Source organism: Mytilus edulis, chromosome 7 (assembly GCF_963676685.1).
Source record: "Mytilus edulis chromosome 7, xbMytEdul2.2, whole genome shotgun sequence".
NCBI lineage: Eukaryota > Metazoa > Mollusca > Bivalvia > Mytilida > Mytilidae > Mytilus > Mytilus edulis.
The window spans coordinates 8,761,705-8,775,460 of record NC_092350.1 but is presented as its reverse complement, the minus strand read 5'-3'; the positions used below and the strand labels follow the sequence as shown (position 1 = coordinate 8,775,460).

The following is a 13,756-nucleotide window of genomic DNA, read 5'->3' as shown; positions in this document are numbered from 1 at the left end:
AATGTCCTGTCCCAAGGTAGTAATATGGTTGTTGTTATCAAATAATCCGTTTTAATGTATGTTGGCGTTTATTTGTTTTGCAATTTAGTGTTCCTTTGTTTACCTCTTAAAGTTGATGTCTAACCCTTGATTTTATTTCGTAACCCAAATCTAGTTTCACTTGATGGGTTCATGACTATAGAACAGCGGAATACTACTGTCGCATTTATCTGAATGAGAAATCTTTCCAAAGAGAGCCCGGCACAAAGATGTGAAAATATACAGATACACATAAATTTTCCAACACTGAGCAAAATCCATGTATTAAAAGAGCATATTATTATGCTAAATATAATAATTTCAATTATGTGTACAATTTACATAAATTAAATGTATTGACTTACATATCCTCATGTTTAAATGGCAAGTGTGCATTCCATTCATTAAATTGGACATTAGATTCCCTGCAGAGAAATTCGTCTGGTGTCGGTAAATCGTTATTACCTCGACAACCACGAGATATTTGAGGTATTGTAATATTTTCTCCTACAAAATTGTATCATACGAGTTGTTTAATATACACTTAGGAAGATGTGGTGTTATTGCAAATGTAACACCTGTCCATCATAAACCAAATGACATAAAACTTAAAAAATACTGATGACCTAAAGTCTTAACAATAACTAAAACCCAATTCGCATAGCTATAAAAGGTCCAAAAAAGTTAATGTTAAACAGTTAAACCAAAAAAACAAAAAAATTAAATTTAAATAATATGATATACGACAAATAATAACAACCACTGATTTACATGCTCCTGATTAGTCACATCCGTTATTCTGTGTGTTTAAATTAATTGAAGGCGCTATGTAGAGTCCAAATATAACTTCGTGCTATTTGAGGAGCATTAAGGAGCTTGCCTCTAAAGACTTTTGCAATAGAGAATTTTTCAATATTTTTTGCATTTTGATTCAAAGTATACATTTTTGTAGGACATGTAGGAAGGAAAAACATGTTCATCGAAGAAATAAGAATGACATATTACCACTAGTGGTGTATAGGGATTTTATACAATCATGACATCGTGTAGAACACTATTTTAACGTTTGACTCAGTTTATTTTAATTAATATATTAAATATCTCGTAAAAAAAATTGCATTTAACAATATATATGTTATAACTGACCAGATTAGAGGAGGTCTAATTATCTCTAAATATGTTACAACCGAAGTGTACCTCTTTCTAAAGTCAGTTTTAAGACACCATTATTGATTCCATATTTGAATTCAGTTACAAAGTGTTATCTTCCTGTGACGCTTGGAGGATAAGCAGTAATATTCACTCTGAAAATTGCTGTTACGTTTAAAACAGCATGATTGATTGTAACCTATTTCGTCCATTTCGTCTCACGTGGTATTGGGTCATTTTTGTCTTCTGGTGTTTCTACAGGGTCATCTGTAGGATTGGCACTTAAAAACTTGGCAATTGCAAATTTAAAATTTTATATCTGAATCTTTGGTTACTTGAATGTAAAATAAAATGCAGATTAATTTAGACATTGAATTGACTTGCACACCCTAAGCAATCATTACCTGTCTATGTGTCCTTGCATATAAAGACATGAAAGATATTAAAATGTCATTTTACTGACGTTTAACTTACTCACAAGTACGACTACTGTTCGAATGGAACGAATTAGACTTTACTTTGTGCAATGTTAATTAATTTAAAACAAATCATAGCTTTGAAGGAAAATGTCATGATAATGAAGTTCTAATAACTAATGAATTTATAGTTGTTTCTGTACTCGTAATAAATACATTTAGTATTTTGATAAGAATTATAATCGCTATTTTACGAAAGTAGCCTTTGATATTACTTACTGATACTTTCTCTTCTTAGCACAGTAGAGTGATAGGAAAATTTATCGCTACAAACTACGGGGGCATGTACCGTTATCAACGAAATAACAAAATCTCCTGATGGTGGTACCAAACACCTTGACTAGAATTAATATGTTTTTTTTTAATTTTCATAAAATGTTGACAAAATAATTACTTTTTCCTTTTGCAAAAATATAGAAATTACCAAAAAAACGTAACAGTACATTTGATCGGAAAGATCTTATTGGATATATAGCAGTTTGGCAAACACTAATTGTGATCATTGAGAAACTTATTACTTCCTTATCAATAAAATATGGTCAATTATTGTGCTGATGTTTACAGAGTTATCTCCCTTTATTGTTATATACCACCTTAAATGTCCTTTTCTCAGGATGCAGACATTATTAACAAACGCCATGTAAGTTGGAATTTTATTTTTCATACTTTTTTCCGCGCAAAACCATAAAAACCCTTCTTTTTCTGTCTTCCATTGTAAAGCGAATTAAATGTCACGAAATACAAACGTCCTAATAAAAGGAATTGTGAATCTTTAATATAAAGAGGCCATGCGATATATTCAGCATGCAATGATTCATATGAAATTACTGAGAAAAAAAAACTACAACTTAAAATAATCATTCTGACTAAAATTGGACAGCAAGCGCCTGCATGTTTTTTTTATTACATAGTGAAAACCTCAATTCAAACTTTTGAAAGCTGGTGATGTATATCAAAAGTATAAATGTTAGAGTCTCTCTAACGAGGAGGGACATAACCAAATAGCCAAATTCCTTCTAGTCTTACTTTGCCTGACGAAGTTTGAACCTAGTTTCATTTTGTAATTCATTAATGAAAATTATTATTGGCGTTGTCAGTTTGTTTTCGACTTGTGAGTCTGAAAGTCACTTTGAAAACTTTGTCAGAATTCTAATTTCTGTGTCAAAAGTAGGGCTTGCTGAATATTTTTAAGTTTTAGCTCTTCACATAATCTTTATTTATCATAAGAAATATTGAGTGTTACAAATGCATAGATTTTCTGTATACCATACCGCAATGTGTAACATGAATCTGTCGATAGTTATGAAAAGAAGGTGTTGTATGATTGCCTATGTCATAACTCTCCATATGATACCGAATTTAACAACAATAAGACACCGCACATGAGGTTGTTGAGGGGTTAAACTAGTTTGTTGGCGCCAAACACTACACTAAACCTTGGACATTAGTGAAACTGTACAACAAGAACTATGCAAAACAATAAGCGAAAATCAAATTTGAGAAACAGTTTAAAACGTTAACCACTCAATTACTGACTTGGGACAGCACATATTGATTGTGGCGGGGTTTGTCCCAGTGTACAAAATGCAACATAAACATTACAAAAATCAGTTGAAAAGGGCTTAACTCATCAGATTGATACAAAGCAGAAATACATTTAAAAAAACACAGAGAGGTGGTTGCAGGTTAATTATATCTACCCACTTTTTTTAAATTTTAGAGTTCTGATTATCCCTCCTGAAAAGTTCTCATTGTCCCACATTATTTCGTGGAATTAAATGCTCTTAGATAAACAAGGAAACTGTTGTTTAAGCTGTTGCTAAATAAACAAGAACTAATTTTTATTAAAATATAAAAAAAAAGTATTTTTAAATCATTAAATTAATGCACTTTTGACTAAAAAAATGTATTATCTATGATTTATGAAATATATTTACAATGTTATGCTATAAAACAGATATCAATACAGACATTTTAATAAATTTTTCTCTGTAAAGTTTTTAAATAAATATAGAAATAATGCATGCAATTTAAATAAAAAAGAATTATTTTCATTCTAGAGTATACACGACTTGTTGATAGAGATATGTTTCCATAAGTCTTTGCAATTTATTAGGGAAGTCAGGGAATATTAATACAACATTATCTGCACTATTGTAGACTGCAATCACCAAACGTCAGATTCACGTGAACCCAACAATTTTCTGTATTGATAAGCATGCAGGGCTAAACTTGTTTGAAGGCGCCAACTCTTCCAATAACCTGGAACAGTGCTGAAACATACAACATAAAACTAAACTTTAAAAATCAGTTGAGAAAGCTAACCATATCTCATCAGATAAACAGAAAAACATCTAACAAAAACATAGAGTAAACGTGGACGGATAGTTTTACATCACCACAACAAAGACACATAGTATGATCTGAGAGTACTCGCAGTTACTAATAGCTAGTTAAAAGCCGATAAAAAATAACTAAAAGATATGCATCTGAGACTAAAATTTTTGACTTCTTATTATATTCAATGTTTTATGATACTTCAATTGTACTCACTATGTGCAAATGAAATATGGATATACTATTATTTGTTCATGTTTTTATTCAAATTTTAAAAGGTACATTCATTAGTACCCTTTAGTTAACTCTAACACTCTTTAAAAATTAAATAATCACTATCAAAATAATTCCAAGTTGTCCCGTATTAAAATGTCGTGATGGTGTCACAAAATTTCATTACATTTTTACCCGTAATTTCAAAAAGTGGTACAATCGGGAAGACATCACGAAAAGACATTAAGGACAGATATAAGAGTACTCACAGTTACTGACAGATAGTTCAACGCCAGTAACGTCTAATAAATAGTACCATGCATGTCAGTTTGATAAACAATATCATGTGAAGCGATTATTTATCAAACAACGCGAAAGATTATCAAAATTGTTTGTTTCTTTTTTTCTTTAAAAGTGTTAAAAATTTCAATTTAAAAATAAATACATTATAAGTGACAAAGGATATTTAACACTTTGACCACATTTCACAGAATCTTAGAATAGTACAATAAATATGACAAATTATACATTACATTGAAAGAACAGCTTAACATTTCAAAGGGTTCGTTTTTTCGTTGATTGTCAATTATTTGATTAGTTTTAACAAAATCAAAACCTCAGTTGAAATCAAAGAAGGGTTATCTTTTGGTGGTTTAACGGAAAGCAAAGGAGATTAATATCCTTGTAGAATCACAATGCCGAGTGATTTATTTGCAGTTGAATAAAAAGAAGGATGGCAACGTACATAAATGTAAGAACAATTAATTTCCAAGCTCTGTATAATGCTTCCTGTTCTGTTTAAGCCCCTTTTGTTGTATGCTCTAAAGCGTTATTGATTTTGAACTTTCTAAACTTAAAGTGCACAAGGTGCATCTGATGAAATTGTTTTATCATACATGTACTTTTATCTACGTTTAAATCTTGCAACTATATACATTTACGAAAAGCGTCAAGCATTTGAGATGACAAGTAGCATATATTCAAAAACTAACATTATCAAAACTTGCAAAATTGTCCGTCATTTAACATCTTTCAATCAATCCAACTTGGTATACACTTTGCACTCAACAAGTGCGTTCCTTGTATACTAACAGATGTTGAAGAATGGCAAGGACGGGACAGGTGAACAATTTTGCTGTGCAGAATAAAACGGATAAAGTTGGCGTTGAATAATTCATTCGCGTAGACACATCTTCATTCATATTTTGATTCCCACAATATTTCCCAATAGTTGTCTTGTTAATTCTCTTACCAGCTCAAATATAATAATTGCTTCGCCGAGCGCAGCTGGATACAACCGCAAAGGCCCAACCCTGAACAGTTGGAACAAACATTGACATGATACAGGTCTTAATTTGGATTTTAATTAAATATTTGACAAATAAAAGGTTTCTGACACATAATAACTGTAGTCAAAGAACTTAGAATTAGTTATATGATTTGAATTTATATATTTTTTTTTGACTATTGTGCAATACACCATGCTGTTGCGAATTGATCCCCCTCATCCCAAAATTACAAATTGTTTTACCCCCCTTTTTTTGGATTTCGTGCAATACACTAAGCTGTTGAGAACTGACCTGCACTAAAAAAAATTCCCCCCCCCCAATTATTTTTTTTGGCGAAAAAAAAATATTTGAAGAAATTTTTTCAGTTAATATTTGAAATCTTTAGAAATAATTGTGCCCTAAAAATTTCTTTTTTACTCTCCCCTCCCCCCTAATTGTTTTCAAATATTTTGCGGGCGTATAAAAATGTATTTCGAATTCATTATATTTTGTTATCCATAAATCCATAATATACCTCTTTTTGTATTGCTTGTCAATGGTCACAAAGCTATCAAAGATTCTATTGATTAACCACATAGTACTGCCCACATGTTCTTATTTTGTATCAGTAAGACACGTTCGTTTGTATATAACCTTTATTATCATCAAAACTCATCATTACAGGGCAAGATATTGAAATATATATGTCTTACTTATTGTGTTACCTTAAAGGGCGGTCATTCAAATCATGATGCAGTCATAATATTTTTTGATCACGGTTTCGAACACGAATTTGACTTCCGCTAATAATATCAGAATTCATATAAATGTTCTGTAAACTGTTTGTTGGTACGTATACAGTACTGATAAATGCCATTTAGTTTCAGTGGTTGTTATTAAGTTGCCAAAGTTTTTGACCGTTTGGCTGTGGTATCACCTTCTTTGTCATGCAAAACATGGGTCGGGGTAACTGGAGACCGTTCCACGTTTCTGTTGTTTTTTTGTTTAGCCGGAGTTGATATAGACTCCTGTTGCTCCGATACAAATGAGGTAATTTGAGTTTGTGTTGTTTTTCTCTCTTTCTTTGATTTTTTTTTCTTCTTTTTTTCTGCCTCCAGAGATGTTGCTGATTGGGACATATCAATGTCTTCTTCATATACACTGGTTGATTCATGTTCGCTATTTGTAGATGGATCATCTGTGTGATTTGGTTGTTGTGTTGTATCATTTTCTACAGTAGTGTCCTCAGCATCATTTGTGTTTTCATTTGTGCTTTGATGTTCATTAGGATGTTGAGTGTTATCAGGGAGGTCATTTTCTGTACAGTCAATTTGTTTATGACCTTCCTTACCACATGATTTGCAAACCCAGTCATTGGGGCAATTGCTAAAATTATGCCCATCAGCTAGACATTTCGAGCACTTTTTGGGACGATTGCTTGTAGATGGTTGATCACGGTACATGACTGTCGCTCTGTATTTGCCTATAGTAATAGAGCGAGGAATGTCTTGGGATAAAGGACCCTGACATATGATGATTCTATCACCAGTGAGACAGTTTGTGATTTCATTCTCATACCTAAGACGTTCTCTAAAGTGGTTCATTATTACACAGCTCCGTTCTTCTAGAGCTCTTAATATTTGGCCGTCATCGGCAGAGAGTGGAACATCTTTCACTCTCAATCTTACAGTGTCTATGTTCTCATGTATGGTTACCCGAGGGTTTCTTGAGTAAATGTTGATTTTTTTACCCCGAATTTCCACTCCCTTACAGATAAGATGGTCTCTAGCGGACTCACAATCGAGGTATATTCGCCAGAGCCCTCTTATTCGTTGAAGTCCTATGATGGAACGTGCCTCAACTGAATAACCTAGGGTTTGGTACATTTCAACATTTGTAAGGTACAGTGTTTTTGTTGTGACTCGATCTGTTAGTGAACCAAATACATCTATTTCTTGAACGAAGACTGGTTTGACTCCAGTCATTGTTGAAGAGGTTATTGTCTTTGGATCAGTTTTGGTTACGTCAGCATACGACGCCATTTTTTCTTCACCCTGGCTCTCATTAGATTTTGCCATTTTTCAAGAGTTTAAGAATATTCTGGTATATTAAGATCGTGCAAATTGTCAAAAGAAATGATTTTGGTAAACCTTACACATCAAAATGTTGCAGTTAATCAGTAATCTGCTTCGAATTTTACAATTTTTCTCTTGTCTGAAAACAACCCGCTACCTTAGTCAAGGGCTGTAACTCCGATGAAAACAAATAAAAGTAAAACTAGTTTATTATTATACTGTAATACATGTTCAGTGATATTTATTTTGTGTATAATCATGATGACATGTGTAACAAAACTCATTCACAGTAGAGTTGAATTTAGTACCACTCGATATACATGCAGTCATAGGTACACTCATATTTCACAATATATATCTTTGGTGAATTGCATCTTTTATATAAAGTTCGCACTTTTCTCACTACAGTTCCAATTAATCCAGATGTGCCTCAAAATTCTTCTTCTTAGATCACAAAATGAACACGCATATCTTTTATTAATTCTGTATACAAATATGCAACAGACACACTTTTGCACACAAAAATTTATAAGTAAATTGACAACAGATGTTCCCATACAGAATCACACTTATAGCTCCATATATGCTCATACTTCGTATCTAAATTATGTGCAAAGCTTTGAGTCCAAACTGGTAAACAGATATAATCCACTTCATAATGCAAACCATTACATATATCTCCTGAAAAAATTCATAATTTTTTTAGCATTCAACAGCTATAAAAAACAATTTAGCAAATTAAAAGCAAAGAAGCATGAGAATAATAAAACATTACGATTAAGACCTGACAAAAGAAACACATATAGTACTGATAAAAAAAAATGTACATATTTACATAAAGAACTAATTATCTTTATCTACTGTAAACTATGTAAATATATCTTTTGTATAATATATTCATGTAAATATTTGTCTCTACAGAATTATTGTAATATTTATATTATTTTTGTATTGAGTAAAATTTATTTCTCAATTATTGTCTTCACAAACTGTGTGTGGTATATGATTGTCACAGCTCAGTTTGTAAACAAAGTCACGTTGTTGACCCAAATAATGACCCGTAAGGCGAGGTCATCATGTGTAAAAACTGTATGTATTGTCAATTTGAAAACAACATTGTGTAATATTCTTTTACATAATACCGTAAAGCTAAACATTATTGATACTGTGTATCTAATTATTGTGATTAAATTTGATCACTATTTAATATGTTTTTATGTAGGATCACTTCTTATAGTAAAACCATGTGCACTTTGTAGAAAGTATAAAGAATGTAATGCTAAAAGTACAGCAAAACTGCCGATAATTATTCACCTGTTGAATAAAGTAAATACTCGTGAACTGGTAACAGAAAGAATAAAATCGATAATTGATACTATCAATAGATGGGGGTTCCCCAAACATAAACTTACCTTTTTACATTAACAATTATGGCTGATCAAAAACTTCACATCTGTACAGTTAATGCTAAGGGATTACAGCAATCTGAAAAAAGAAAAAGACTAATTGAATGGACAAAACAACAAAAATGTGATATTCTCCTAATACAAGAAACACACTTTACTGACAACTTAGAAGAATCTTTAAAAAAAGAGTTTGAAGGTGAATTATTCTTCAGTAATGGTCAGAGCAATGCTAGAGGGGTATCTATATGGTTAAAAAGTAGGCTTAACTACAAATTTATTGACTTTTATAAAGATAAAGATGGAAGACTTCTTCTCGTAAATATAGAAATTGACGAAAGCATACTTACAATTGCAAACGTTTATGCACCAAATAATACTAAGCTAAGAAACATTTTTTTTAAAACAGTTAAAACTTTTATAGATAAATATAGTCTTGGACAACTAATAATAGGAGGAGACTTTAACGATATTTTATCTGAAAAAGATACTAAAAGTAAAAATAAAAGAATAAAATTTGATAAACCAGTCTGCGGACTTAAAACTTTAATTAAATCTTTAAAATTAAAAGATATATGGCGTGAAAAAAAACAGAGATAAAACTCACTTCACATGGTGTAAAAGAAATAAAACAGAAGCCACTAGAATTGATTACTTCCTTGTTAGTACTGAAATTAAAAAAAATTGCTCCTCTTGTGATATTAGACCAATTGTTATTCAATACACTGACCATAATAGTGTATCTTTAAAATTACAAATATCAAGAAATAATAAAGGACGCGGATACTGGAAATTAAATAGTAGCGTTTTAAACGACGAAATCTACCTAAAAATAATATACAATCTAATTAACAACTATAAAATTAAAGCAAATGATTCAATAAATCTAGCTACTTTATGGGACACTTTTAAAATAGAGGTTCGAGATTGTACAATTCAATTCTGTAAATTAAAAGCCCTCAACAAAAAAGATTCAATCAATGTGTTAGAAAATCAACTTAAGCAACTTAATAATGAAATTCATACAACTAACATCAGAGTTAATGATTATGAAACAAATACCTCCCAGATTGAAAAAATAGAGAAAGTAGAACAAGAGTTAGGAAATCTATATAATGAAAAAATTAAAGGCAATCAAATAAGATCAAGGGTGAAATGGATTGAAGAAGGAGAAAAAAATACTTCTTACTTCTTAGGTCTTGAAAAAGCCAGGCAGTGCAAAAAAACCATTACTAGATTGTATGATGTAAACAATAATATAATTACTGATCAAGAAAAAATACTTAACCTTGAAGTTAACTATTATAAAACATTATATTCCTCAACTAAGCCTGATGTGGAAGATACTAAAAAGTACTTTAACAATATTAAAAAATGTCCAAAATTAAGTGATAGTGAAAGTGATTTATGTGAAGGAAAAATAACAGTGCAGGAATGCACAGATGCAATATTCAAAATGAAACTAAATAAAGCCCCAGGTCTAGATGGACTTAATGTTGAATTTTACAGAAAATTTTGGGAAAAAATAAAAGATTTAATTGTATCAGTATTTAATTTTTGCTATAAAAAAGGAGAATTATCAACTTCACAAAAAATTGGAGCAATATCATTAATATATAAAAAAGAAGATCCACTTTCTTTAAATAATTATCGTCCAATAACTCTGTTAAATTATGATGTAAAATTGTTGACTTATGCACTTGCTCAAAGATTAAAACAAGTATTACCAAAAATAATTCATACTGATCAAAAAGGCTATATAAAAAATAGATACATAGGCTTCAATATAAGGCAAATACAAGATATTATTGATTACTCAGAGAACTTTAAAGTAGATGGTGCTATACTTTTTGTTGATTTCTCTAAGGCATTTGACTCCCTTGAATGGAACTTTATGTCAGAAACCTTGGTAAAATTTGGCTTTAAAAGTAGTTTTATAAGATGGATTCAAACAATGTACACAGACATAAAAGGTTGTATACTCAACAACGGTTGGGTGTCCAGCAGTTTTAACATTTTTCGTGGAATTCGACAAGGATGTCCAATTTCTTCGTTAGCCTTCGTATTAGTAGTTGAAATTATGGCAATTAAACTAAGAGAAGATAATAATCTCAAAGGTTTAGAGGTGAAACTAGATGGTAAAAATTGCTCACTTAAAATATGTCAACTTGCAGATGATACAACACTATTTCTTAAATCACCAAAAGATGTTAGTTTAGCAATGAATATAATTGAAACTTTTGGAAGTTTATCAGAATTACAACTAAACAGAAATAAAACAGAGGGATTTTGGTTGGGAAAACTTAAACATAGCAGAGACAAATTTGAAAACATAAATTGGAAAACAGATAATATTAAAAGTCTTGGCTTTTACTTTGGTTATAACAATCAAGACTGTCAAAAACTAAACACTGATAAACAGCTTAAAAAATGTGAAAAAATTATATCAAACTGGATGAAAAGAAATTTAACATTAATAGGTAAAATAATAGTAGTAAAATCACTAATTCTTCCAAATTTAACTTATATCGCATCAAATATGTACATATCAAAAGAAATAATACAAAAGTTTAAAACTCTAGTATATAATTTCATATGGAATGGGAAAAAAGATAAAGTTAAACGTGCAACTCTTTGTAAAAACTATCTAGAAGGTGGGTTAAAAATGATTGACATAGACTTATATCTCAAAGCTCTTCAAATACGGTGGATTTTAAAACTTAAACAAAATTCTGGTGATAATTGGTCAATCATACCCCAAGCTTACTTAAACAAATTTGGTAAAAACCTCTTGATATTTCAAATGAATATTAAAAATGTTAATATGTTAGACAAAAAAATATTTAAATCCCTTCCCCAGTTCTATCAGCAACTGATTAAAACTTGGATTAATGTTAAGGGAGGACAGACAAAGATCCCACAATCGTTTCTAGACATAAGAAAGCAGATTTTATGGGGCAATCATAACATACAAACAAAAGGAAAACACTTATTATTTACTAAATGGATTGAACATAATATTCTGTATGTAAATGACATACTTGATGAAAGAGGTCATATATCAGAAAATAAAATATTACTTAAATTAAAAGATAAACGGGATTGGATTAGAGAATTATCATTATTAAAGAAAGCTATTCCAAAACATTGGCAGAATATTTTAAAGCAAGAAAGCTCATTTAAAACAAAAGTAAATATAAAGAAAACAAAAAATCTGCAAATACTACTCAATCATAATATCTATCCAGAAATGGGTAATAAAGAAATATATTCAATACTAATTGCCCCTTATAAGCAAGAAAAACCTGTAGGTATTCTGAAGTGGGAAAGAATTTTTGAAGAAAATTTAAATATGAAATTTAAAAGCACTCTTAATTTTATATTTAATTACCTAGAAAACAACAAATTTAAAATGTTTAAATGGAAATTACTCAACTTTATTCTTCCATGCAATGACTTATTAGCACAGTGGAAAGTATTAGAAAACAATTCTTGCAATTTTTGCAAAGAAATTGACAATTATAAACATTTTTTTATTACATGCCCTTATAATAATACTTACTGGCAAGAAATATACAAGTTATTACTTTATCTTCAAATAGATAGACATATTTTAAGGCTAGAAAATTTAATAACTGGCTATAAAATGGCAGATGTAAAATATTTTGATATAAACACCCTGATAACAGTTATATTCTTCTCAATATATAAGGCACATTTTGTTTCAAACAAAAAAGAAACAAAGATAGAAATCTTTAAAATCTTCAAAAAGGAAATATATGACATTATAAGATTAAATGCGATAAGAAATATAGAAACCGGGAATATGTTATTAAAGACATCAGTATATTGTAACCTGTGAGTAAAGGTATAGTTTGTTTTTAACAAATAAACATATGCTAACTTCCCTTGGCCTTGTATAAATATTTTACCACGTGGGGCCAAAATAAACCCGCATAGCAAACAACCTTTTGATTTGAATTTAAAATAGTTTTATAAACTTACTTAGTTATGTTTTACACTAGCATAGTCAAGCAAATAAGCTTAGACAAAATAAATCCTTCAAAACATAAAAGAATATGAAAGTAACTCCAATACACATACTACACAGGTAACCTGTGAGAAAGTAAACATACATAATAATTACAAAACGAAACGGTGTAGATCCGTTATTTTTCCCGATTTGTAAGCAGACAATTTTTTTTCATTATTAATGACTGAATCAATGCATATTGATGTTAATTTAATTTAATTTATGTATTATGTCTAATTGTATAATACTAACATTTATATAATATTTTATTATATATTCTCCCTGGATGTATAATAACTGATATACAGGGATACTTAGCCTAATGCTGTAAGCTAGGTAAATTGTTAAACAGCATTTAGTGCAATAAAGATGATTTAATTGTTAAAAAAAAAAAAAAAAAAAATATCAGAATTAAATCTTGGTTTATTTTTAAACCGGGGCAGTATTGTTATATTCAGTGGAATACTTCCAAGGTTAAACTAAATCAAACAGGAATTTATACATACATGTATGACAGTATTGTCTCAAAATGGTAAATGAGCTCTAACATTTGTAGTGCCGTAAATGAGAATGAATGATGACAAGCAAATATTGTATAACATGTTTCATCCAGTATCAAGAAAGATCGGTTAATTTTCTGTTTCGAGCCTCATTTCAAAAGAAACAAGGGAGTTAATATGTGCACTTACCAAAATTTTGGGCCAGAATATTATTTAAGTGCACTTGATAAAATGGAATATCATTTAATTCATTTTCAAGACTTGATTTTGAAACTCGTGACTAT

General features: G+C 30.2%; 1 long non-coding RNA gene across 1 annotated transcript; it reads right to left on the bottom strand.

The window, feature by feature from the left end:
- Positions 1-7,727: 7,727 nt before the first annotated feature.
- LOC139529859 (uncharacterized) lies at positions 7,728-13,071 on the bottom strand. Its single transcript, XR_011665909.1, has 3 exons — positions 12,945-13,071; positions 8,949-9,021; positions 7,728-8,217 (listed from the first exon to the last, which is right to left on the bottom strand). It is a non-coding gene; the product is annotated as an uncharacterized lncRNA (long non-coding RNA).
- Between the last annotated feature and the right edge of the window lie 685 nt (positions 13,072-13,756).